Here is a 25741-nt window from a genome sequence, read left to right as displayed (position 1 = left end):
AAAAGTGGAATTGCTGTTTTAAGTAGCCTCAAGGTTTTTCAAAATTTCCTGTTTAGTGAACCTTGTTGAATTATACAGCATCACCCACCCACACTCCCGGGGAGGGTTGTCATTTAGAAGGAGCCAAACTATCAGACCCTGTCCCCTTTTCCTCCTCCTTTTGTTCTAGATCTAACACTAACTTTCTGAATGTATTATTATGCAAGAGGGAGGCTCATAATGTACTAATATTTGGATGCATATCTCCCAACATGTCACTCTGCTCATGAAGTGTCTTTTCCTAAGATCACCGTGTCAGCATAGAGGGCTCCTGTGGCCTAATCACTCTCCAATAGAAGCCAGGTAAGCCTGATGTCCAACCCTTGTGTACCAGTGCTAGCCCAACCCCTGACCTGCAAGAGGCCTTCTATTATAGCTTGTCGAACTCTTGAAACCTGATCTATACCCAGTGGCAATGAAGAGCATCTCTGTGACCTTGTCCATCCATGAGTTTGTGGCCAGTGTGTCTGCAACCTTCAACTATGAGAATGAGGAGAACGTCCCTTTGGAAGCCTCCTTTATGTACTCCATGGAGGAAGTCTTTGATGTCTTTAGCTTTGAGGACTTGGTGGATGGGAAGAAAATTGTGGCAGAATTACAGACAAGATGGAGGTACAGGAGATGGGTTCTTTGTCTTCTCCCTTCCTTTAATGATTAATGTGCACTCTTTAAGATCTCATTCTAATGCACCTTCACAAAAAGTGCTAGTGTTGGATGCTTTTCCCTCCATTCATATCTAAATGCTGATTTTCCTGAAATCATTTAGGGATAAATCACTTAGAGGCATTCAAATTCCAGCTGTGAAATTGAGAAGACCCATTAATTTCTTTCTCTAACAGTCTTCATTTTCTTCAATCCTGTCTTTTCATTTGTTGTTACCTTTCTTTCCCATCCCTCCTATTTTCCTTAGGCCCAACACAACTATGAGGGTTCCATATCCCCGGGTCTGGAGGCCTACTTATTGGAGGAGGACTCATAATCCAGAGATGTTGCAATGTGGGGAACCTCCTGCCTGGGTCAAAGGTGGAGCTCACCCTGAGGTATGTTCAGGAGCCGCCCTTGGATGCTGATGGGGCCCTGTGCTATGTTCTTCCAGCCATCCTGAATCCTAGATTCCATCTCCCTGGTAAATGCCTCTCCCCTTTGAGTAATTGGTGGCATAATAGGGGAATTTTTTCTTCATTTGAGGGTGTGCTGAAGCTATTAGAAAGGAAAACAGAATGAAAGTAATTTTTTGTAGAACATCTTATAAATAGTTGCCTTGATATGAAAACTCCTCTAGTCCCCTTGGAGGAACTGCCCTACACACTCAGCATGGTTGCCACCATCAGCTCCCAGCATGGCATCCAGAGGGTCCACTCCAATTGCCCCTTGAGTGCTGTTGCGGTCCTTGCAGATGATAAGACTTCTGCTCAGGTAATCAGTAAGAGAGGACTGTTGTTGCCAGGACCCTATTCCTTGGGTCCTGACCTTGTCCAACCCTTCCCAGGTGGTCCTTACTTTTCCCTGTTAACCCAGAGGGGGATGCACTGTGCTCATTCTTCTCCCAGGTTTAATGTGCTGAGTCTTCTCCTGATTCTCCCTCTGCTCCTGGTCATGCTCACTGGTGGAGAAAGCCTGTGGCCCTCAGCTCTGACCTCAGCTCCAGGCAGCAAAGAGTGATATTCTAACCTGACTCCCTTGATAGACCCCAATTCACGTTTCCTTGGCTGAAGGACACAAGTTTAACAGAGACATGGAACTCCTGATTTACTACAGGGAAGTGTACAGCCCCTGAGTATCTGAGGAGATGGGGATGCCTGAGAATAAGCCAGGTATTTTTTTTTTCTCCCTTTGTACTCACCTTTTGGCAGATGACAGTCTTAGAATCACTCTCAAATATCTTCACTTCCATTTTCTATCCATTAGCAGATAAACCTCCTAAAGTGAAATATTGAAAGAGCTTCACTGCAACACACAAAGAGATTGGCTTGGTTGTACGCTGTGGCATTGTCTTATAGGCAAGCTTAAGTAGTAGATAGTTAGATGAATAATGTAAACAAATAATTCATAACAGAAAATATAGGCATTTATATACATGCAACAGTGATCAGTCCAGATATAAATGCAAATAAAAATGAGTATATGACATCTTTATATTTTAAATATCAAAGATTTGCAAATATAATGCTTCATGTTTCAAAAGATATAGTAAGTATGGCACTGTCATAGATTACTGTTAACAAAATGTTTTGTGTTGATCTTTTCAAGACAAATTTTGCCATATATATCTAAATAAATGCTCAATTCGGTAACTGCAATTTTTGAAATGTTACCCAAGGAAATAAATCTAAGAACAAATAAAAATATACACTGGATACATTTTAATAACAATTTTAATAACATCAAGTGTTAAATGATTAAAATTATTTTATTCACTATGCTGTGCCCTCATTAATGTGATAAGTTAATATGTAGCTATTGAAATATTATACATTGGCATTTTGGAATAATTTGGAAGAAAGGCCTCCATGTAACTGGAAATAAGAAATAAGTCATACAAGCAGGTTACCACTATAAAATAACATATGCAATAGAAATAAAAAACATTTTTTAAAAAGGAAGTATGAATATAGTCATTGGGATTAGATTAAGACAATGTTCGGTTTCTTAATTTCTTTTTTTAATCCAGTGAATAACCCTTATTGATAGATTCTTCATACCTACATGTAATATTCCTGAAATTCTTTCTTTTTAATTGTGACAAATAATAAAATTTAACACCTTAAATATTTCAAGTGGACAGTTCTGTGACTTTAATAATTCATCTTTCACCACAATCACCACTATCCATCTCTAAAATTTTATAATGCCCTAGTTATTAATTTCTAATACTGTTTAGTATCTTAGTAAGTTCAGTTTCTTACTTTTCCCTAATTTTTCTTATTATCTAAATCTTCCTGAACACATATGTGCTTCTCCTAATAACAAAAAGTGGTACAACCAAGTCAGTCTATTGTTCTCTTGGGCCTTCCTGGATGCCTGCACTGGGGTGCAGGGACCATAAAGTATTACTGGAAAGATACCTCCACTCAGCAGCATTTTCCACATGGTTAGAATGGAGGCATTGTTGGGGACAGTCACATTCACAGTGACATGGTTGGGACTAGACTCATGCTTATACAACTATAACCGCTCTGAAGAGAGTTCCCTGGAGTCAGTTCCCACAGGCCATCCCAGGCTCTCATTACTGATGTGTGGCCAAGGTAGTTTCATACACTTGAGCTTGCAAAGTGGCATTCTTTGGGTGGCCTCACTTGGCAACCATTATTCCTTAGGGCCAGCTGTCCATGATGAGGTCCCAAACTCAAAAATGTTTGCTATAACCAGTTCATCTCCCATGAATCTGCACTCTCTGTCTTGTACGTTAGTTATCTGTGTTTGATTCCAATTGTTGAGCTCTTCATGCCTGTGAAATATATTACTAGTGATTGGTTCTCAGAACATTATTTCATAATGTTCAATTTTAGAAGATAAGGATTGAGATCTCTGTCTCTTTTCTTGTCTGATATTTTTCTAGGCCCCATGCAGATGTTCTTATCTACTCCCATGGCCAGTTGTATAGCCCACAGAGGGACATCAAGGACATCCTTATCAGTCTCATGAATCTCTTCCAGCAGTGATATTCAGGTGCAGCTGTATAGCTCACATATTTGTTCGATTTGATTTGCTGTACATTTAACCACAAGGAAGCAAATGAAATCTTGGAATGGCAACCTGGCTCAATAAAAACGTTTCAGTATTGTGCCACAAGAAGCATACCAGTATAGAGGGGAAAGCACAACATTATTTTTTTAAAACTTAGAAGAATTTACTATATTAAGGGAATAAAGTCTTTTTAAAATTAAAATTTTAATTAAAAAATAACTGTATAAAAATAACTTTTAGAAATAAATTTATACAATTATTAAGAGTTCAATATGAGTTGAGTCCTCAGCTAATTTCTATAAGTCCTCAGCTATATCACTTAGTCAACAAAACAATCATATTAAGTAGATATTATTACCTTGATTTTTCAGATGAGAAAACTGGGGATAGCAAGTGGTAAAGTTAAGATTTGAAACACCTTCTTTGAAAACAAGGGAGTAAAAAAGAAAGAAAGAAAACAAGAAAGCAGAGATTGCTGGAGTTAAAGATAATTTGAAGGAAGCTGAAAGAGTTATAGTAGACAATATACATTCAGTGCTTACCATGTATCTGGTGGTGTTCTGAACAGTTCATATGTACTAAGTTTCATTCAACCTTTCTAACTTCTCAGGACAGAGCCAACCCAACAATACCCAGGTGTCCACAGAAAGGAATATATCTTACTCATCAAAACCAATGCTGCATTACATATCCAGATGTCTGGATTGTGCATACATAATTTTCTCAACTAGTCTTTATCAAGTGTTTTGTGGATGATACCCACTATATTCAATAGCGTGTTTGTTAGAGTATCCTGTGAATAAAAGATTACACTGAAACAGGTTCCATGGTCATATTGAATCCCAGACTTCTAAGGATTTAATTATACCATTCTAGATTAGGTTTATAAAAATACGATAATGGTACCCCATTCCATATCCTCTTATATTCTCTGAAATATAAAAGTGAAGTTAATATAATCTAGTCATCATTTCATTTCCATCTCAATAATGATGTTTTAATTCCAGCCTCCATTTTCATTCACATGTAAACATAAAATCAGATATAGCTTTAACAGTTTATCCACTTAGGGTGGTCTCCTCTGTTCTCCCTCATCCCATGGTTTATGTGAAGCTATTTGAATTCAACATGAACCCCAGAACTTTCTTTTCTTAGAGAGAATATCAGTGAGTCCTTCATACCAAATCACCTGGAATTTCATTGGTGTGTATATTGCTTATAAATACTCTTGTAATTTATGAGCTTCAAAATTATGCATATGAGCATCAACCTTTCAAAGCTGCAATTAAAGATTTAAACAATGACCTTCTCATATTGGTTTGATATGAGAAGGTATGCCTCTGCAGATAAGCTTTTCTGCTTCTTTTGGCAAATGCTGGAAAATGTTCATCTCATGTGTCTCACTCATTTGCTAAGCTTCCAGGAAAATAGCTTCCAGGGACACTGTTAAAAGGGTTGATTATTCTTCCCTTACTTATTTATATGTTTATGCCTCACTTGCCAAAGCCCTTTACAAGCTAATATTGCCTAAGAATCAAACACAGAAATTTAGATTTGAGATTTTCTTGTTCACTATTGAGTTCACTATAATTGATCCATGGGGGCTTTAAGATACTTGCCCTTTTTTCTCACAGGATTTTTATCCCTTTTGTACAAAAATAATAGTTTAATGGGAGATCCTTCTGTCATGGTGAGTTTCTATTCAGACATTCCTGAAGATGAGGCATTCTATGACCTGTGGAGAATTTGTCTTCCTTATGGACTGCTCAGGAAGTATGCAGTGTCCCATGAATAACCAGGATGGGTCTCAGTCACACCTAGAGGCAGCCCAGGTAAATCCAGTTTCTTCTTCTGAGTCAGGTAGACAAGTGAGGGTGAAGCTGAGGGCTTAAAGTGGGGTGCATTTGGAGGTGTAGGTCTGTTCTCCAACTGAGCAGCAGCAGGCATGACCACTCTGAGCTCTGGGAAGGTAAAGTGGCATGACATCAGGTGACAGGCTGCAGTCCTAAGAGTTGGCTTGGCAGGGTCTGAGAAGGTTCTCTCACTCTCTCCTCATCCTCTCTCCCCTTCAGGAAACACTGATTCTGCTGCTGAAGAGTTTGCCTTGTAGGATGTTATATTGACATTTATCAATTTGAATCTTTCTGTGAGAAATTCTTTCCGTAAATTTCTGAAAAGACCAGAAAATTGATCCTTTAAAGGAAGGGATTAGATTTTTAAAGATAATACTGAAGAATTGATCTAGGCTTTGGGGATTTCTGGTGGGATTACTATTTGACTTGGATTTCTCAGCTGTGTGCAATGTCCAACTGCTGTTCTATACCTGGGTGTATTTGTTTTTCTCAAGAAGAGTGTGAAGTATACTCAGAAAACAATGGAGGAGTGGTGAAGAGAGTTAAGCTCATGAGCAAGGACCTAGGGGGCACTGAAATCTTGGCACCACTTCAGAACATTTACAGGGAGCCCTCCATCCCTGGTCACCCCCTACAGATAGGAATTGGAACAGACCTAACAGAAGGATACAGAGAAAATAAAAGAATCAGTCCGTGACATTCACTGCAGGAATTTTAAAATGTGGTAATTGGAAGACTCTATCTTGTAATACTTAACTCAGCTTGAACTGACTTTGTGGAGTGTCCAAAAAGCCTGGATGAAGTCAGTGTGTGGAGGAGCTGAAAATCCCCAGAGCAGCAAACAGACCTGTGAGGACACAGTGCAGTGCCAGGGGAAGTGCATGCCTGTTTGAAGAGCCCTGGAGTCTCTGGAATGAAGCAATTAGGGCTTTCAAGGGCAAATTCTGATACCTTACGATGAAATTGAAGTTTAATGTGTGTTTTCTTTCTTTATACAGCTTTTTGTCTTCACAGATGGAGAAGTTGCTGAAACATTTAGTGTAATTTAAAAATTTCAGTTTAACTACGAGAAACACAGGTACAATCTGAATGTGATTTCTGCTGGGGTGACCAGACCCTAATGGTGCCACTTGCAACCTACAGCCTCATAATACCAGTGTTTACATCAGGAATTGTTCTCAAGACAAAATATGTATTGTATACATTTTTGCTATTATTATAATTATTGTCTTATTTTCATCCACACAGAACATTTTAGTGAGTTCTAGGCAGAGATTTATGATCAATAAAAACATTTCAGTTTTGACATCATACATGAAAATAATGTAAAACTATGCATGTAAGCACTATATATATATAGCATAGGGGACAGATCAAAGTTCATGTTGGAAAAGTAGCAGTGAGGGCATCAAGATGCTGGCAGAATTTCGTCTTCAGAGAGAATGATACCAAATTAATTGCATCCATCCTAATGTAATGTCACTAGATTTGAGGATGATGATTCACACTAACCCAAATGAAAAAAGACTTGTTATGTAAATCTAAATCCATAAATATTAATTCACAATAGAAACTATTTTTTCCTGTTGTTTATATGCTTATATTAGTATTACCAAGGCGTTCTCTGTTCATAGATATATTTATTTGGGAAATCAGACAGGTTAAGTATGTTCTGGTGCACACAAACTAGGACACAGTAAGATCTTTCCAACTGAAGATCAGAAGGCCACATATTAAGAATGGCCTTCCTGGGCAGATCCAGTGCCCTAATAGTACCAGGGAGGTACAAGGAGAGAGTTTTTCTATTTTCTTTCACTTCAGAGTAATGTTCTGCTCAGTGTAATGCTTAGTGCCATGTTGACCATTTGGTAGGGAAATGAATGTGGATAGATTTGTTAAGTTTTCAGGTCCCCAGTTCTTTATCTGGGAAATGGAAGAGACTGTTGCTGAAGAGACTCAGCATGATTAAATTCTACTATTAATTTCAGGTTATTTTAAAGTTCCATGAATATACAACTTGTTCAATGATTGGCTTGTATTACAGTTCTCATCAGGGAGGTAGATTAACTTATCCTGTAGCTGTCACCATTCCTTATTAATTGTGTAAGTCCACTCTTGAATGCCCATGTCTAACCTCCATTTATTTATAATTGCAGATGTTTCTCATTTAGTATTGCAGAAGGTATCTCTACCAGCTTAATAAAAAACATTGCCCAGGTGACAGCGGGCACTTCAGAGTTCATCACAGGTAAGGACAGGATGCAGTTCAAGCTTAGGAGCCAGCCCTGTGTCCAGAGGTGGGTAATCCAGATCAAGTACACAGCAGGGTAGGGGACACTGCTGCAAGGGCAGGAGCCCAACTTGCTTCCAGTGGGCATTTTCCCAAAGGCCTGTGCTTTGCTCTTAGCAGGGCTACATGTGGTCTCATACAAATGTGTCCACTGTACATGTGGAATATGGCCCAATTAGTTGGAAGACCAGAAATAAGAATCTGAAAGTGGTTGAATCTTTTGAATTTGAGAACAAATTCAGAGAAACTAAGAGCTTTGGCTATCATGTTTGAGACTCCAGACCTGTGCTTCAGGACCTCTTTTAGTGGTAAATTGATGGTCCCTTATCAATGTACAGAAGGAGATATCTCTGGTTCTATTTCTAAGCTCCTCTTTAGTTTTTCTCTCTTTTTTTGGTACTGGGGATTGAATTCAGGGTCTCTCAATCACTGAGCCACATACCCAGCCCTATATTGTATTTTATTTAGAGACATGGTCTCACTGAGTTGCTCAGCACCTTGCTTTTTGCTGAGTATGGCTTTGAAGTTGCAATCGTCCTGCCTCAGCCTCCTGAGCTCCTGGGATTACAGGTGTGCTTCACTGCACCCAGCTCTAAACTCTTCTTTCCCAGTTGCTGCCATGGCTTTTTTAGTTCCATTATCTGGATATATACTTCCCCTAGCATATCTTCATTCACATTTATGCTATTAAATCTCTCAACCTTTGTTTTCTAATGCATAAAGCAAAAGAGATAATACCTACATCCCAAGATAGTATTAAGAATTAGGCATAACATATGTTATGTCACATAACACCTGATACATAATAAACATTCAGTTAATTGTGGGTATCCTTCTCATCCTTATTTGTTTCTGCCTATTTGGTTCCCTTTCCCCCATTAGGCTCTTCGGTCCCCGAAGCACTCTCTAAAGCCTGCTATATGCAATATCTCTTTGAACTGAAATTTACCTCCTGGTGTGCCTGCTACCATGCTTTCCCCAGAACCAACAGCCATGTTTAAAGATCAGAGGTTAATCATAAATGCCCTGCTCATTGGGAAAATGCAAGTGAGGCAGATTAGCAACTGTCCTAACAATTTCAATAAAGTTAGTAGGTATATTTACATTTCAGCAAGACTGCAAATCCCAGGGAGAGCCAGACCACCATCTTCCCCATCATTTCAAGTCTCTGACTTCCTGGGCTACCTGATGGCTACTTAGAAATTTTAATGTGCTGAGCTGGGGAGGTTCCAATCATTTGTCTGGTCATGTCTGCCTTCCATCACTTCTCTTCTCTAATTTTTAGGCAGTTGAGTCTACAGGAGAAGCATGCCTCAAGTACATGCTCCAGAACAAGAGTTTTAAGCATAAGCTGACATTTTCTCTGCAACCCAAGTCAGATGCCAAGTGAGAATTCAGTTTCCCTATTCTTTTCCCACATTTCTCTTCATTTTTCTTCCCTTTCTTCTTTTTTTTCTGTCATCCTTGCTGTGTGGATTCTTTTTCTTGTTTTAGCTTCAATTGTTTCCCTATATTTGCCTTTTCCTTTATGAAATATTCAATCTTCTTTCTGCTCTTCTCTGACATTTTCTTCACTCTGCCATCCCTAACATTTGGAACCCCAAATAACTGTAAGGTGTTTTCTGTAAGTCTCAAAATGTTTTGTTTCATTTTTTTCTCTTAGATTCACCATTCACCATCTTGCTAAAATGTCCTTGACCAGAGAAAAGACTTAGGTTTCAGTGAGACCCTAGTTAAAGATAAAGAAGACGTGTTGAAGATCAGCATTGAATCTAGAGACATCAGCTCCTTTACAGCATTCATTGCTATAAACAAGAAGCTTAAGCAGCCAGTTCAGGGTCCCCTGGCTTACAGGCAGATTCCAAGGCCAATTTTGTTCAAGGATGCCGGTAGGAGGCCAAAGATGTGTTTTCCTGGTGAGTTTATCCCATTCAGACTCCCACAGACTAAGTGTCCTGAATATCTGAGTATACTATTTAAAGGAAAAGCTTGTGAAAGACCTTAAACTGTCTCATTTTCCTTGTGCCTCCATATCCAAGGTTGTCTGGTGAATGTTAAACATTTTTTTTTCTGTGCTAAGGAGCTAAAATGTGGCCCATTAGAAGAGACATTTAATATGGAGGGATATTAGAATATAGAAAGTACACACAAGCATCAAAAACCAAACAGTTGCCAGGCGTGGTGGCACATGCCTATAACCCTTGTGGCTCAGGGGGCTGAGACAGAAGGATCTTGAGTTCAAAGCCAACCTCAGCAAAAGTAAGGAGCTAAACAACTCAGTGAGACCCTGTCTCTAAATGAAAGACAAAATAGGGCTGGGGATGTGGCTCAGTGATTGAGAGACACTGAGTTCAATCTCCAGTATCATCTCCCCCCCCCAAAATCAGTTTAAATCTGAAGCTAATTCATCAATGAGATGGTAAATGATCCCACAAAAGGCTGATGTTTGTAATGACCTGATACTGGGAATGATAGAAGAGAGGACTCAAGGAAAACAGAAAGAGCCCCTGAAGTTAGTTGGAAAGTGGAATGCCCAGGGAAAAGTAGAAACATTTGTGTAGAAGAGGGTCCAGTATCTCAATTTATGTAGTAGAACCAAACTACTAAAAAGAACCATAGTGTATGTGAATCTTTTTAGTGGCACCCAGCAGATGTGGCCTAAGAATGGAGCAAGTAGAGAGTTGGGCTAATTTCAGTGTTGGGAGTTTGCCAGATAGGTGTGATGAAAGCAAATTAACAATATGGAGTTGAAAATATCAGTAATGGAGTGGCAACTGTTGGACTTGACATTTAGATTGCATACAGAATAAAGATGAAAGGAAGTTGATATAAGGGAAAAAATGAAGAAATCAAGACTTATATGTTTTAGATGAGGTCAAAGTTCAGGTAAAATAGGAATGTCTAGGTAAGAAACTGGAAAAAAATAGTTTAAAGGTAAGATTTTTTTCAGTTTATTTTTTACAAATGGCACAATTCTGCATGATAAAAGGCTTATCATGTCTGGGAGTCTAAAAGTGAAGGGGAAAATAGAGGCAAAATCATTGAATTTGAGGAGGTTAAGAAGCTTTGCATTAGAAAGTAGGGTAGGCTGTCTCCATGGGTATGCTGAAAACCCTCAAGATGATAACAGACCTTGGAATAAAGTTGATGTCTACGATCTGGATATTAGAAGCCTCAGAGAACGAGTAACTGATAAAGTGGTTTGGGTTGGTGAAAGTAGTGAGGAAATCTGGAAGGTACCTAGGTGAGAGTGGAAGAGTAAGCATTGGGGGCTACAGAGTTTCTAGATTCACCTTCTAAATCTGGGTAGAGTGCAGACATTGAGTAACAACCGTCAGAGACAGATGAAGGGAGAACAATTTAAAGAGGATATGTGAGTTAAGACATAGTTGGAAGAGGCCTCTTGTACTGAAAATAAACATACAGGAAAGATTGCTTATCATGTGTTAGGGGTTTCAGAGGACACAATAGAAAGTAGAAAGAGCTCTGAGAGTGTGAGTTTGTGCCAGGGTAGGTTCATAGGAGAAGAATAGCACAAGAAGAGTGGAGACTGCATCTGATATAAATGGGAAGAAATGTGTCTCACATTATCAGACTTCATTAACTTTTCTGCCTACTGCAGAGGGAAGGAGGTACCTCGACTCAGTGTGTATATTGGTGTTCTTCAGATATTTCATGGGAATTAGAACGTTCACTTCTTATTCAATGCCTCTGTCTGCCTGTTCTGAATTAATATCCTTTCCTTCCACCAATAGGACAAACTTACAAAGTTACCATAAAGGTAGGATGGACCTTAGTTCACTTTTCTGGTCTATGGGGACTGAAGTGCTAATCTTCTTTTTAATTGTTGATGGACATTTGTTTTATTTATTTTATTTTTATGTGGTGCTAAGAATCGAACCCAGTGCCTCACACATTCTAGGCAAGCATTCTACCACTGAGCTACAAACCCAGCCCTGAAGTAGTAATATTTGATGCTATACTTTCTTGTAGCTTTCACTACCTAGGAGGTAATCTTTTGAAATATCATCAGATAGGGGATAAAATTTGTCTAGTCTCTAAATTTGCCAGGGCTAGTTCAGCTTCATTAGTTGACAATATAGGACCTGAAACCTCCTTCTGATGGAGTCTGGAGTGACCTGTGGTTAAACAAAATCTTTTGCCATCATTGCCAGCACAGGTTGCCTGCAGTTAGGGCCTGGCCCCTGCATAACTCTGCTGTCTTTCTGTTTGCGGTCCCTGCTTCACTGGTCATCCTTTTACAAATTGGGTTTGAAGATAGATCTGGATGGTGTCTGATAGCTTTCTCAGTGGAATTACTGGTCTGGAATAGTCTTCTTCCAAATTCAAGAACTAAAATCATACTTTACTATTTAAATTTTGCTTTTATAGAATAAATGTTGCCTTATATTATCTTCCAAAATTACAATCTCAAGTAATCAATTTAGTTTCAGCATTTTTAAAAAACAGGGATATCTTTGATACCCCAGTTGCTCAAGTAGAAGATAATGCTCTTACTTTTAAGAGCTCTTAAAGATAAGATGAAAGTTGATCAACAAATACATGATACTTTTTTCATTGATTTATTTAACTGATTCAACATTGACTCCTGGAAATATGTGTTTGGGGATATTTTTTCAGTTTCTTTTTATAGTAAAAAGAAGGAAATTAGTCTTGAAAAAGAAGGAAATCTTTCCTTATGCAACAAGATGGATAAATCTGGAGGATATTGTGGTAAGTGGAATAAGCTGAATGCAGAAGGACAGACACTAGAGGATAATACCAGTTACATGATGAATTTAAAATAGTCAAATTTACAGAAGCAGAGAATGGATTGGTGATGGCCACGGTGTTAAAGAAGTGGAAAACAAGGAGATATTAGTCAAAGGGCACAAAATTTCATTTATTAATAAGATGAATAAGTCTAGCACAAGGCTGATAGCTGATAAAACTGCACTTTATACTTAAAAATATATTAAAAGGGTAGATATTGTGTGTGTTATTTTCATAAATAGTAATAAAGAAGGCAATGCATAGGTTCATGGTATAGATTGTGGTGATGCCTGCATGGTGTATACTTATCTCAGAATTCATCACTATAAATATTAAATAGACACAGCCATTTTATCTCAACCTTACCCAAATAAAGTTTTAAATAATATTTTAAAATAAAAATAGTCAAAAGAACAGTCACTGTAGCAGGTATGGTGGATCAGCATGCAACTCCTAGTGCACAGAGTTTGGAAAATGTAAAATTTTGTTTCCCAGACTCTTTTGCAGTTAGGTTTTGATGTGATTGAGGTTTTGCCCAACAGTTACACTTCAGTAAGAGTCACATGTGGCAAGAGACAGGACATTTTGGTATTCATGTTTGCTATTGTAGACTGTGCCACAGTATGTTAGTTCTAGAGCAGCCAGCCATAGCAGGGGCTTCACAGTTCAGTAGGTAGCTTCCCAATCCAGCAGCTTTCTTAGTAACTCAGGTCTTCAGTGTGGATTTGGGTGCATTCCTGAAGTCTGTTAGATTTGTTTTATTTTGCTAGCTATCTTCTTTCCTTCATTTAATAATCTGTATTAAATCTTTCTCAAAACCCTGTTTTCATCAATGGATTGGTATTGGGGACAAAGATCAAATTATGGTAACATTACTATTAAGATAGAAGTGGGGATCTCTTACTACTCCATTTTATCCATATCAATTCAAGAACTGGTCCATTAGTCTGGCTTGCTGTGGTTACCTGACTCGTATCCCAGCATATCATAGACTTTTATACAGGAGAGAGGATCAGAGAGAAGCATGGAAAATTGTGTAGGAATTAGTGATGACTCGGATACCAAATCACTCAAGAGATTTTCTGGGGAATTCATGTTCCTGATATTACTTTCATTTCTCCAATAAAAATGTAGATATTGTATATATATATATATATATATATATATATATATATATATACATAATTTATTTAATATTATATAATATTAAAATTTAAATATCTATAAATATTAAATATATATATACGAGGGGAGTATTTGTCCTTTTTTTATTTAACTCTCTGTTTGGTGGATCATCTCTCTTTCACCAAAACTATTTAATTTTCAGGAAGCCCAAACATTTTTCAACCAAGAAAAAAAATATATAAAATGAAATTTAAAAAGGGGAAGAGGGAGAAAGAAAGGAGGAGATAAAATAAATATGTCCTCCATTAAATAGCCACATCCTACCTCTTTCCATTCTGGATCAATAATGCCCAGACTTAGCCTGGCTATTTATATTCTGAATTTTTTGAATGTTTAGTTGAGAAGCCAATTGTTGCTGGAATATGTCTGTGATTTACTTGAAAACATAAAGGAGAATAAGGAATTAAAGTGATAGACTGTACTCTGAAAAAAGGATAATGCAAGTCTATTGCAAATTTACCCACTAGTTATATCAAGACAAGGGAGCTCTCTTGATAAATATGTGTTGAATGTTCTAGTGGGATTTATCTTCATGGAACAGACTGTGAGCTAACACATTTTCTCCCCCCTACCCCTTTTTCCCCATCTGTCCCCCATAATTTGGTCATGGAAACACTAATGATTTTAAGGATATACAGAACACTTATCCAAATCCCTAAATTGAATGGATTAATAATAATACACGGAGAGAGGATCAGAGAGAAGCATGGGAAATTGCTGTCTCACGGGGTCAGTTGCAGTCATGCTAGGAGGCCATGGTGATATAGTGGAAACTGAGCTAATCTTGGGAATGCCTGGGCTCTTCTGTTGTTTACTTTAGAAAAGGGCTCTAAGTTTCAGTGTTTGTATTTGTAAAATTGGGTTAAGACAAACTATCTTACACATTTTTTTGGTCATCAATCCAAGCAAAATGAAAATGCACTGGAAAACTACAACAACCACAAATGTGAGGTGAAATTACTTATGAATGAGTGTTTGAAAATTAAATTAATGATGAATTTGTTTTTCTTTATAACTCAAAGGAGAAGTCGTACTGTTTTTGATTTGAGATACAGCTTTATCATTAATCAACTTGGTTACCTCAGTCTTTGACTAAACACTTAGAGACTAAGGTGTATACCTTAAAATACTGGGGAGACTTGACCTGTCTAATAAATTTATGGTACTAAGTGAAAGAGATTGTATTTACAGAACCCACAAGACAATGCCAGAACATAGCAAATGAACAATAAGCATTAACTATTATTTAAACTGTCATCTAGCTCGGCTCAGTGGTTCATGCCTGTAATCTCAGTGGCTCGGAGGCTGAGGCAGGAGGATCTTTGCACTTCAGGCAGCTTTATTAACGTTTCTGAGTTTCCATTTCTTTTCTGTGGATCTGAATAGTAATAGTAATGGTAACTTATTCTTATAAATACATTTTACAAATAAATCACAGTTTTAAAAGTTCGATCCAATTCTTGGTACATAAAAGCATTCATTATATGTTGCGTGTGTGTGTGTGTGTGTGTGTGTGTGTGTATGTTCTATTATTATTACCATTATCAATACATATGTATTCAAATATTATTACTATTATTTATATATATTCAATTATTATTACTACTATTATCATTACTAAGTGAATAATGAGAAGAAGAGAAACCAGTAGGGGTTCTGTGTTTGGGATTGAGATCTCTGATAGCTTCATGACTGTGGCATGCTTGGTAGCTAGGAAGTTTCTGTGCAAAGACACAGAATGCCTGGCTGCTGGGAAAACTTCTATGCAAAGACACAGGATGCCTGGCTGCTGTAGCAATGTTCTTCATGAGGAGGATCTGTGTTAGTCTTATCAGCCTCAACTTTGACTTCAGGCACACAACTTCTGGGAATAAAGGAACTCTCTTGTTAGATAACTACAATGTATCACTGAGCCTAAACCTGCCTATATAACAGTAACTTTATACAATGGACTTTCTTAAGAGCTACACAAAGCTCCTAATACATTGCAACTTAGTGTATAACTGAGGAATAAACTACATAATTTTGCTGAGTCTGTAACCTGCCTAGTAATACAATGAACAAATATGTACTAATGATGCCAATGACCTAAAGTAACCTATTGATATAAATAAGGCTTAGCAGCTTGACTTCTCTGCCATTCCGCCATCTTTTTTCCTGCCTCTGCATCTTTTCTCTGTGTCCCTTTTCATTTTATTACGGGAACCTACATCTCCCAGGCACCATACTACCCTCGACTTGTTTAACCTTCCTGATTAGCACTGGTCTTTGCTTTTATTCTACATGAGTCACCATATTTCCCACTTCATCAGTAACATGAATTTGACACTTTCTTTGCTGCTGCTATATTTTGCTAATATTTTCAAGTTGCTAAAGTCCATGTAGAATAGATTAAACAGATGGAAAGAGCTAGAGCAGTTTCTTGTGATAGAATTGTGCATCTTAGCATTATCAAATCTAGAGGAATAAAATCTGAAGAGGATGTGATCTAAGTCCATTCAATAGTGTTAACAAGCTATTTACTTGAAAATAATTACAAAATACCAGCATTAATGGAAGGTGCTTAAAGAACACTGTTTCAGAGGTATAAAATAAAGATTTTTTTCTTAGGATTTAGAGGATTTTTTTTTTTTTTGAGAGAGAGAGAGAGAGAGAGAGAGAGAGAGAGAGAATTTTTCAATATTTATTTTCTAGTTCTCGGCAGACACAACATCCTTATTTTATTTTATCTTATTTTATTTTTTATATGGTGCTGAGGATGGAACCCAGTGCCCCATGCATGGTAGGTGAGCATGCTACCACTTGAGCCATACTCCAGCCCAAGAGGATTTTTAAAAGAATTTTTATTGGTACATTATTACACATAGTGAGATTTATTAGTCATAATCTAACATTAAAATTACATGATTTTATCAGTGTCATTTGCCAGTATCTTCTCTTTCTCTCCCCTCCTGACTTCCTTGATCCACTTGTTGTACTCAACTCATATCCCTTCTACTATTATAATTATGGCAATTATTAGTATTATTTTAATTAATGGATTATTATTATATAACTTATATATATAATATAGTCATAAAATATGATTTATATATACATTTAAGAAATAAAACATTTTTAAAATGCTGAATCATTGCTTGGAACATAGTAAGCATTCATTAATTTTATATTAATATGTAAAATTGAGATACATGTATATCATATACATATGATTCATTGTGATATATGTGTTCATGGACATAGCATTATTTGGTAGACACTGTTTCCCCACACTTCCCCATGTCTTCTGTTTTCTCCCTTCTTCTTGATCCCCTTCCTCCTCTCTATGTGATTGACTCCCTTCTATTTTTATGAGATCCTTTTGTAAGGTGATTAACAGATAAAGCCATTATTCATATTGAGTGCCTAGCTTCCTAACACTATTTTTTCTGCTATTTGCAGAGCCTAATGGATAATTGGAGTTTGTTACTTAAAGATATGAGAATTTAAAATATAATGGTGATAAAAAACATTATATGCATGGAAAAAAAGTTTCCTAACTTGGGTATATTTTGAATATATCTCTAAATTTCTCCTCTTCATTTATAATAAACAATCATTTCTCTTAAAAATAGTCTTTGCAAGATTGGATTGACTGACTCTGAAATAGCTACATCTTATTACCTGAAATTTTTACATAGATTTTGCTCTTGACTTTCATATGGCAAGTTGCTTCTTTTTAAAAACATAGTCAAAGCTTAATAATGTGACATTGTTATCCAGATTTTGGTGTTTCAGACTCCTTCTCAGGGTTAGATTTTCTTACAACTATGAGGAATCATTCATGGTGACTGAGTTTGTCCTGCTAAGCATCCCAAACACAGAGGGTCTGGAGACCATTCTCTTCATCCTGTTTTTGTACTTTTATATCTTCACCTTTGTTGGAAACGTGCTAATCTTGTTGGCAATTATCTCCTCCACTTGCCTTCATAACTCTATGTACTTCTTCGTGTGCAAGCTATCTATTTTTGACATATTTTTCCCTTCCTTGAGTTCTCCCATGATGCTGTTCTACCTTTCAGGGAACAGCAGAGCCATCTCTGATGTGGGCTGCGTGTCCCAGCTCTTCTACCATTATTCTACCATTTTCTGGGCTGACTGGGTGTTTTCTGTACACAGACTGCTTTTCTGTGCCTACGACCACTGTGTTGCCATATGTTTCCCTCTACGGTACACTATAATCATGAGCCACAACGTGTGTGCCATCTTGGCTGCAGGGACCTCATTTTTTGGCTGGTTCAGGCCATTTTTCTGACCACTCTCACCATCCAGCTGCCCTACTGTGATCCTGATGAGGTGGACCACTACTTCTGTGACATCCCAGTGATGCTGAAGCTGGCTTGTGTAGACACCTCAGCCCTGGCTTTGGTTCATGAGCTTTGGCCTCATGCCCCTCAGCTGCTTCCTCCTCATCCTCACCTCCTACAGCTGAATCATCTGCTCCATCCTGCAGATCCACTCTGCAGAGGGCTGCCACCATACCTTCTCTGCCTGCAGTGCCCACCTCACGGCCATCCTGCTTTTCTACATGCCAGTGGTCCTCATCTATCTAAGGCCAACCCCAAGCCCCTGGCTGGATGCAACTGTTCAGGTCCTGAATAACCTGGTCATCCCCATGCGGAACCCCTTGATCTATAGTCTCAGAAATAAGGAGATGAAATCTTCTATGAGGAAGGCCCTCCACCTGCTGGGCTTCCATCCTGAATAATTGCAGAGAGAGAGATCAGTAGCTAAAACTTCAGCCACACATCAGAGCTGATGGAATACTTTTATTTGGTTTGCATGAGGAATTATTATTATTTCCATTTTACAACATGGGGGACTGAGATGCTGAGAGTTAAAGTGACTTGTCTCAGGATGTGTGAGGAACAAGTAGCAGAATGAAGACTCCAAGGTTGGTCTTCTGACACTGGAATTTAATGTTTTCTTGTGGACATGTCAGGACTCATAAAGAGGAAGGGAACTTTTCCCAGTAGGTAGAAAAAAATGTTCCTTCTGCTCTTCAATATTAATTTTCCTCTCCTTTTACATTCCTACACCTCATCTTCTTCTCACACTGATTTTTCATCTTGGCTACAGTGTTTGTCTCCCCAGATGCCACCATTAGATAAGCCATCATTTTACTGGCTAAAGGGTTGTTAGGGAAGTGAGAGAGATGTATTCTCATGGCTTCCAATAGCATCCTATTACTTCAGAACCACAAAGAATTTGGGTAAGAAAATGCTTCTTGCTAGGATCTTGGGCCGGTTTCTCAGGTGAAGCAGATATATTAGTATTCTATACCACTTATAAACAATCTTTTGGGCTTAAACCTGGAAATAGGCATTGGTAGTAGACGTCAGCTTGTGAATGGGAAGAGAGAAGAGATAAAGAGATCCATGGAGAGGGGATTGGGCTGTGATTCCATGTTAGAATATCTGGACTTGTCTTTGCCTCCTTCAGTACAACCAATGGGCAATGCTGAGCATTGCTGGGTCCAAGCTATTATTTTTTTGTGTTTTGGGCTTCTTTGTTTACTAAAAGGATTTGGCTTTGACTTATCTTCCTCTATTTATTGATTTTTTTGGGGGGTCAGCTAGGATATAAATGAGAAATATTTCATTTCAATCAGGCCAGGTATAATTTTCACGACTGAATTTAACAAGGACACTATCATGCTTGCGGAACACTGCTGCTGTGAAGTTTGTTGTGGAATGAATTTGATCAAATTATTTCACGTGTATATATGGATATACCACAATGAAACTGTTGTGTATAATTAATATGTACCATTAAAATGTTTTTTAAAAAGCAGATGTGTCTGCAAATTAAATGGAAATTATCTGAAAAAAAATATAGAGAAGAAAAGATCCTGGTAAGAAGGTGATGGAAAAGGAGGGGGTAGAGACAGAAGCAAGGCTTTTCTTTTGTCTTCTCAGATTTAGAAAGCAGCCAAGAAACCTGCCAGACCCAACTAGCAGTGTTGTGTCTGCCTATACCACCAGAGTGAGCCGGCAAATGGTCCAGGCAAACTTTTGCCTACTACTACTGTGAACCTCCTAAAATCCTTCTATCACAGCTGTTTATCTTTTCCTTTTCAGTAAACAAAGGCCTAAATGGGAAGTGGAAATACATCCCAGGTTATTTGAATTTTACTGTATCACAAACCCTTCTCATTCCTCTGAAGATCCACTCTAATGATTCCCTTCCTCAATTTCCTGGCTAAATGCTCACTCAAAACACAACAACGTATAAGGATAAAATATGGGCTCCTGCTTCTTTTCCAATTTTGCTCATTACATATCATTCAATGAGTAATCCCAAGCTAAGATTGGGTATTTCAGAGACACTATGAAAGTCAGAGTTTGCTGAGGAAAAGAAGCAGATGGGCAACTGACCAGAACATCCAGGGTTCACACTAAGACCAAGGTAGAAATTAAAGCAGAAAGTAAGAAGTGCATTTCCTGAGGCCAGAGAAGGACTTCACAGAAGTGTTCAAGATTAAAGATGTGTTTGTTTGCTTGCTTATTTTATCTAGAGGAATTAGAAATCAGAATTAGAAAGCAGCCAAGGAACCTGCCAGACCCAACCAATAGAGGAGTATTATCCAGGAAGAAACAGCATAGTTCTCGGTCTTTCTCTTAGGGGACTTGGGAGGAGGATGAGAGAAAATTTCTTGGACTGGTTTCTCTTAACCACAAGCCATTATGAGGAGATGTCTTTGCAGGAAGGTCAAATTTATTATATCTTCTGATTTCAGGGTTTGTCTCCAGCTCAGCACATTGCTCTTGGATTGGGGGAGAAGCCTGAACAAAAAAACTCCATCCATATCTTCTTAAGCAAATTAATCTCTCTGTTTGTCCAAACAGCTTTGAGAGGTTCTGATAGCTCTTGGATCTCTGGGTAGAACCTGAACACTGTCCTCCCAATCAGGAGGCAGGAATGCCAGGCCCAGGTTGGAGGCCCAGGTTGGCTTTCATGGTAGGGTAAGATTTTTATGGGTTCTATCACATAAGTGGCAGTAAACAAAAGCATTTGAGAAAAAGTTTCAATCGAAGAACCTCAATTCAGGTAGCCCACCCCTCAGACTAATCCACAGGGGCAAATGAAAATGAAGAATCAAATTTTAAGACTAGGGAGGCCAGAGAAGAGAAATATGGGACTAGAGGTTCAGAAGATGTTTTGAGCAGGTGGGTTGCAGGGCAGAACTTCCTGAGATACTCATGAGCTTCAAGCATGGCTCAGGGGGCATCCAGTACCTCCACCCAAGATTCTAGATTCTTTAAAGGCTTCTACATGAATCCAACCATTTCTGTAAGATACCATAATTTGTTATAAAGCCAAAGCCTGTTCTGAATTTGACCTGTGTTTTGATTTACCTGCAGTCTCTGTGGAGAACTAGGACATAGACACTAAAAGTGAAGCCCAGATGATGGTACTGACAAGGACAGGGACACCCTGGAGAGAGGCTTTCAAGGGAATATCCACAGGGGTCAGGCCCTGCACCAGTCATTCCCTGCTCTCCCTAGTGACTTGTTCCCAATGAAGGTGACTCAAATTAATGAATAACCAATCAGAACTTAATGTTCTCAGTCACCCCAGCTGCAAGGTTTTGGTCAAAAATCCTAACTTTACCTTTACCGGAATAATCATTTAAGCTAAGAGAATAGCATTATTATATTTACATAGTGTACTGGTTGACGAGGGTTGAAGGTTAACTGTCATTATTGGAATGCTAGATTGGTGAGAAACAATCTTGCATATTACTTATCATTCCTTTGTTTTATATTTCAGGGCTTAAACAATTATTTTAATTCCCATTTCAATGATATCCTAGAATGATATCATAAATCATCTGTCATTGTCCTATTGGTCTTTTTAAAATGCGTTTTATCAAATATTAAAAAATCAGAAGATAATATTAGTGGAAAAATATGTAGAATATTTTTGTACCATGATACAATAAGCACACATGTGTTTATTTTCTCTACCCACTAAAGGAAAAGAGCAATGCCAGTGAAAATTCCAAGTAGTTTCTGGCCTGATCCCACTCACTTCTCTCCTTCTAGGTGCCATAATTTTCCTGAATTCCATGTTTTCTTTGAGTTTTCCCTCATATGTTTTTGTTTCTAAACATTATACAACAAGGTTCTGAAACTTATATCAATGAAATTCTATTGATATTTTCTTTTTTCACAAAAATGTTGTTTGGATACTTACATATTTGCATGTCTGAGATTAATTTATTCACTATTTTCAAAGTGTAGTAGCCCATTTTATAAATATATTAACTTTGCATGACACAAAGGTAACATCGTCAACCTCTTCTCAAGATTTCCTTTCATAAAAAAAGAAGCAGGAAGGGGAGGAAGGAGAGGAAGGAGAAGGGAGAAGGGAGGAAGGAGGAGGAGGAAAAAAAAGGAAAAACTACTCAGGATTTTCCCAAAGGTTGTGATATATCCTCATTTGGAAGAGACTCTCAGGAAGCATAGTAAGGGAATAGTGAGAAAAGAAAGGACAGCCAATCAAGCATATATTTATGGCTCACCCAATGAAGAACTGTGCCTCAATCCCATTGAGAATCCTCTGAAAAATGGTGGAGAAAGACCTCCATTATTGTACCTGGGCACAAAGGAAGCTGGACTATTTTTGTATCAACTATTTTTTAGTGGATGTTCTTGGGAGTATTAATTAGCAGATCCTTCTGGACTGCTTCACTTATATAGGCTAAAAAATCTTCTTTGGTCAGAGACAACCCTAAGGCAGAGGACATGGGGATCCCTCAGGTCACCAAGACACTCTGAAGGTGGTCTCTGGAGTAGCTTGAAGAATGTGGACAGACATCTTAAGATGGGTTATGATCATTGTTGAAGGCTGAAATCAAGTCAAGATGGCACCTGGCACTTTGCCAGGAGGAGTGATCTGTGAAGCAACGCCAGCGAGCCATTAAGATGATGAGGATTCCTTATTGGTTGACTGCTGTATCTAATTTATGTTAATTGAGTTAAGCTGTGTGTAATTAGTTAAGTATATATACCTCTGCTGTCCGGCAGAGAATCGGCTCCTGCTATCTCAGGTGACCGCTACTTTGAGTTCCCCATTGAACCTTCACGTTGCTTGTCACCTCCCGGTTATTTGCCCAGCCACATTGCGGCAGATCATAATTAATTTAATTTCTAAAGTACTATCTTTTCACAATGCAAACTACATGGTGCAGCTCTAATTCTTTAACATTTTAATAATTGTTTGTCATTTAAAATTAAACTAAAATAACTTAGTAATTTAGTATAATATCTGTGGATTTAATAACAAGAATTAATTACCTCTTTAGTCTCCTCAAAGCCATACAGTAACCCAGCACTACATCCATCTCTCTTCTTCTTATCTTTTACTCAAGATCCACTTTGCACTTTTTTTTTATTCATCCACTTACTTTTGATTTTTTTGTTTGTTTGCTTTTGTACTGGAAATGGAATCAAAGGGCACAATACCACAGAGCTACATCCCCAGGTCTTTTTAATTTTTATATTGAGACAGGCTCTTGCTAAGTTGCTGAGTCTGGACTTGAATTTGTAATCCTCCTGCATTTGCCTCCTGGGTGGTTGGGGTTAGAGGTTTGCCACTGGGCCTGGCCCACTTGTTTGATAATAAACTATTATATCTTAATTACTTGTATGATAATACTGGAATTATAAATGTCTCTGAATCTTAAGAGGCTCATAGCTAAGCATGGTTGGCAGACACAGAAATAACTAAAATAAAATATAGTAAATATTTAATGAAAATACATGAAATATTGACTAGGTCAATAAAGACAGAAATGATTAATCCTGGACAGATGTTGGAGATGATTTCAGAAAACATTTAAATCTAATCATTCACAATTTTGTATCTTTAACATTTTTATTTTTGCCTCTGGTTTAATTATCCATAATTCCTCTGTGGGACAAACTTTAAGAATCAAGCTAAAAAGTCATTTACTTTATATAATTTCCCTATCTAAAAATGAAGTTCTGACTTCTCTGTATCAGTTTTATATCATGACATAAACCTACTTGCCATTATTCACTGACCAATGTGTGTGTGTGTGTGTGTGTGTGTGTGTGCACGCGTTTGTGTGTGTGTTTCTAGTATATAGCTATGGTGATTTTCAGAATAGTCAACCTATAGTTTTATGAAAAATACCTTTATAAATTACAATTGGAATGGAGACTACACGATTTGTTTTATTAATCTATCATTTCCTAAGTTCCTTAGGTCAACACCTTTCACCCCCAAGTCCTTCACTAAGATGATGCCATAAGTGTCTCGAAAACTACAGAGACCTATACAGAGCAACTTTCACTAATTACTACAAATAATTAGCTCTTGCTCCAAGCCTTCAGTAAACAACAAGGATTGAAATCATGGCTTTAAACATTTCAGATATTATTTCCAGATAGGAAGTGACTGTCATGAGGACCTGCTAGAACTGTATCAATGAGGCTTTAATTTCTAGTCCTTTACCTAATAACTACTACTTTTTCAGCCCAGAGAAATTATTATACACGAGGGAGCTAATGACAGTTTCATATGAAAGATGAAAAAAAAAAAAACATTTAACTGCTCTTACATTGTAACAGCTCATCCCTGGTGAAAAAAAAAATCCTGGGGGAGTTTCTACCTATGTATTTTTATGACATCTATTATGGATCAGAACTCTAGACCAAAATGAAATTGTTTTGATGAGTGTCTTGGGATAGCATTTTGAGGAATCTACAAGGAGGGATTGTGGCATTTGATTTATAATATGTAAGTTAGATCCTTGTATATTGAAATCTGCACTTTAATTCCCTAAGGAAAAGAGAGCCTGGGAGTCTCTATGTTGAACTGCCACCACCAAAATCATCCAGAGTTATTTCTCTCAGAGGCTATTGTCTAAAGAAAATGTATAACCTGGATTCCTGTTTCCAAGTAGAGAAAGACCAAGTATCTGAATTCCAATTATTCTAGACCCTTTTACTCTCAGAAGGTAGGAGGACTTTCATGAAGTTGAGTCTCCTTATAATATAACAGTGATTTCCTGCATCTACCTAAAAATGATTATTAATTCATTCTGCAACAAATCTGAAGACAGAAAATTATGTTTTTCATATTTCGACTCATACAGTTTCCAGGTATGTTTTATGGTAAAGATATAAAGATAAAATATATCTATATGGCTATAAATCCTCCCTTTGAAGTAGGATACAATAAATCCTGTTTGTTGTACTGTCATATAGATACTAGGTATAAATTATTTTAATCTAAGTATTAAATTTTTCTGAATAATAACAATCTATAAACCACCACCATAAAATGTAGCCTCCCAGAATTAAGCACAATTCACCAGATACAGTTTCTTTTGGGTATCTGCCACTTCCCTCATTTTGGATACTCTGTTTCTTATAAAGAAATTACTGGTATTTATAGGTGTTTTTTCTCTGGATCCAGGGACTTTGATATGAGGAATTGTCAGGCCATTGATTCTCTAATTTGAATGTTGTGCAGAGCTCACTCATTTCTACTTATATGTCTATAGTCAAGTTCCCTTAAAACCTTCTTTGACCCCACTCTGGGCTAGCACCATAATGTTCCTACAGGACTCACACAGTCGTGTTCAGCATAGTAATTTGTGTCAGCCTCCCATCCCCTTCAAGATGGTATCATTATGATGATGAGGAATTCTATAGCATTTATGTCCTTATGCTGAATGCCCACAACAAACATTTGGCTTACCCTTGTCAAATTTGTTTTGAGATTAGTTCACATTCACAGCCCAATATTATCAACTTGAATCATTACAATTGTATAATTTTCCACCACTATTTTCTACTTGGGCTTCAACCATACCAATTTCAGTCATCCTTAGTTATAT

At 37.6% G+C, this 25741-nt stretch overlaps 2 pseudogenes; both read left to right on the top strand.

Moving 5' to 3' along the window:
* The first annotated feature begins 454 nt into the window (after nucleotides 1-454).
* Nucleotides 455-11117, top strand: LOC113192560 (von Willebrand factor A domain-containing protein 5A-like; annotated as a pseudogene).
* A 6533-nt stretch (nucleotides 11118-17650) lies between these two features.
* On the top strand, nucleotides 17651-18574 carry LOC113192555 (olfactory receptor 10D1B-like; annotated as a pseudogene).
* The last annotated feature ends 7167 nt before the right edge of the window (nucleotides 18575-25741 follow it).

Source organism: Urocitellus parryii, chromosome 4 (genome assembly GCF_045843805.1).
Source record: "Urocitellus parryii isolate mUroPar1 chromosome 4, mUroPar1.hap1, whole genome shotgun sequence".
Classification (NCBI taxonomy): Eukaryota; Metazoa; Chordata; class Mammalia; order Rodentia; family Sciuridae; genus Urocitellus; species Urocitellus parryii.
Note: the sequence above shows the minus strand (reverse complement) of the source record. Positions and strands in the feature narration are given on the sequence as shown.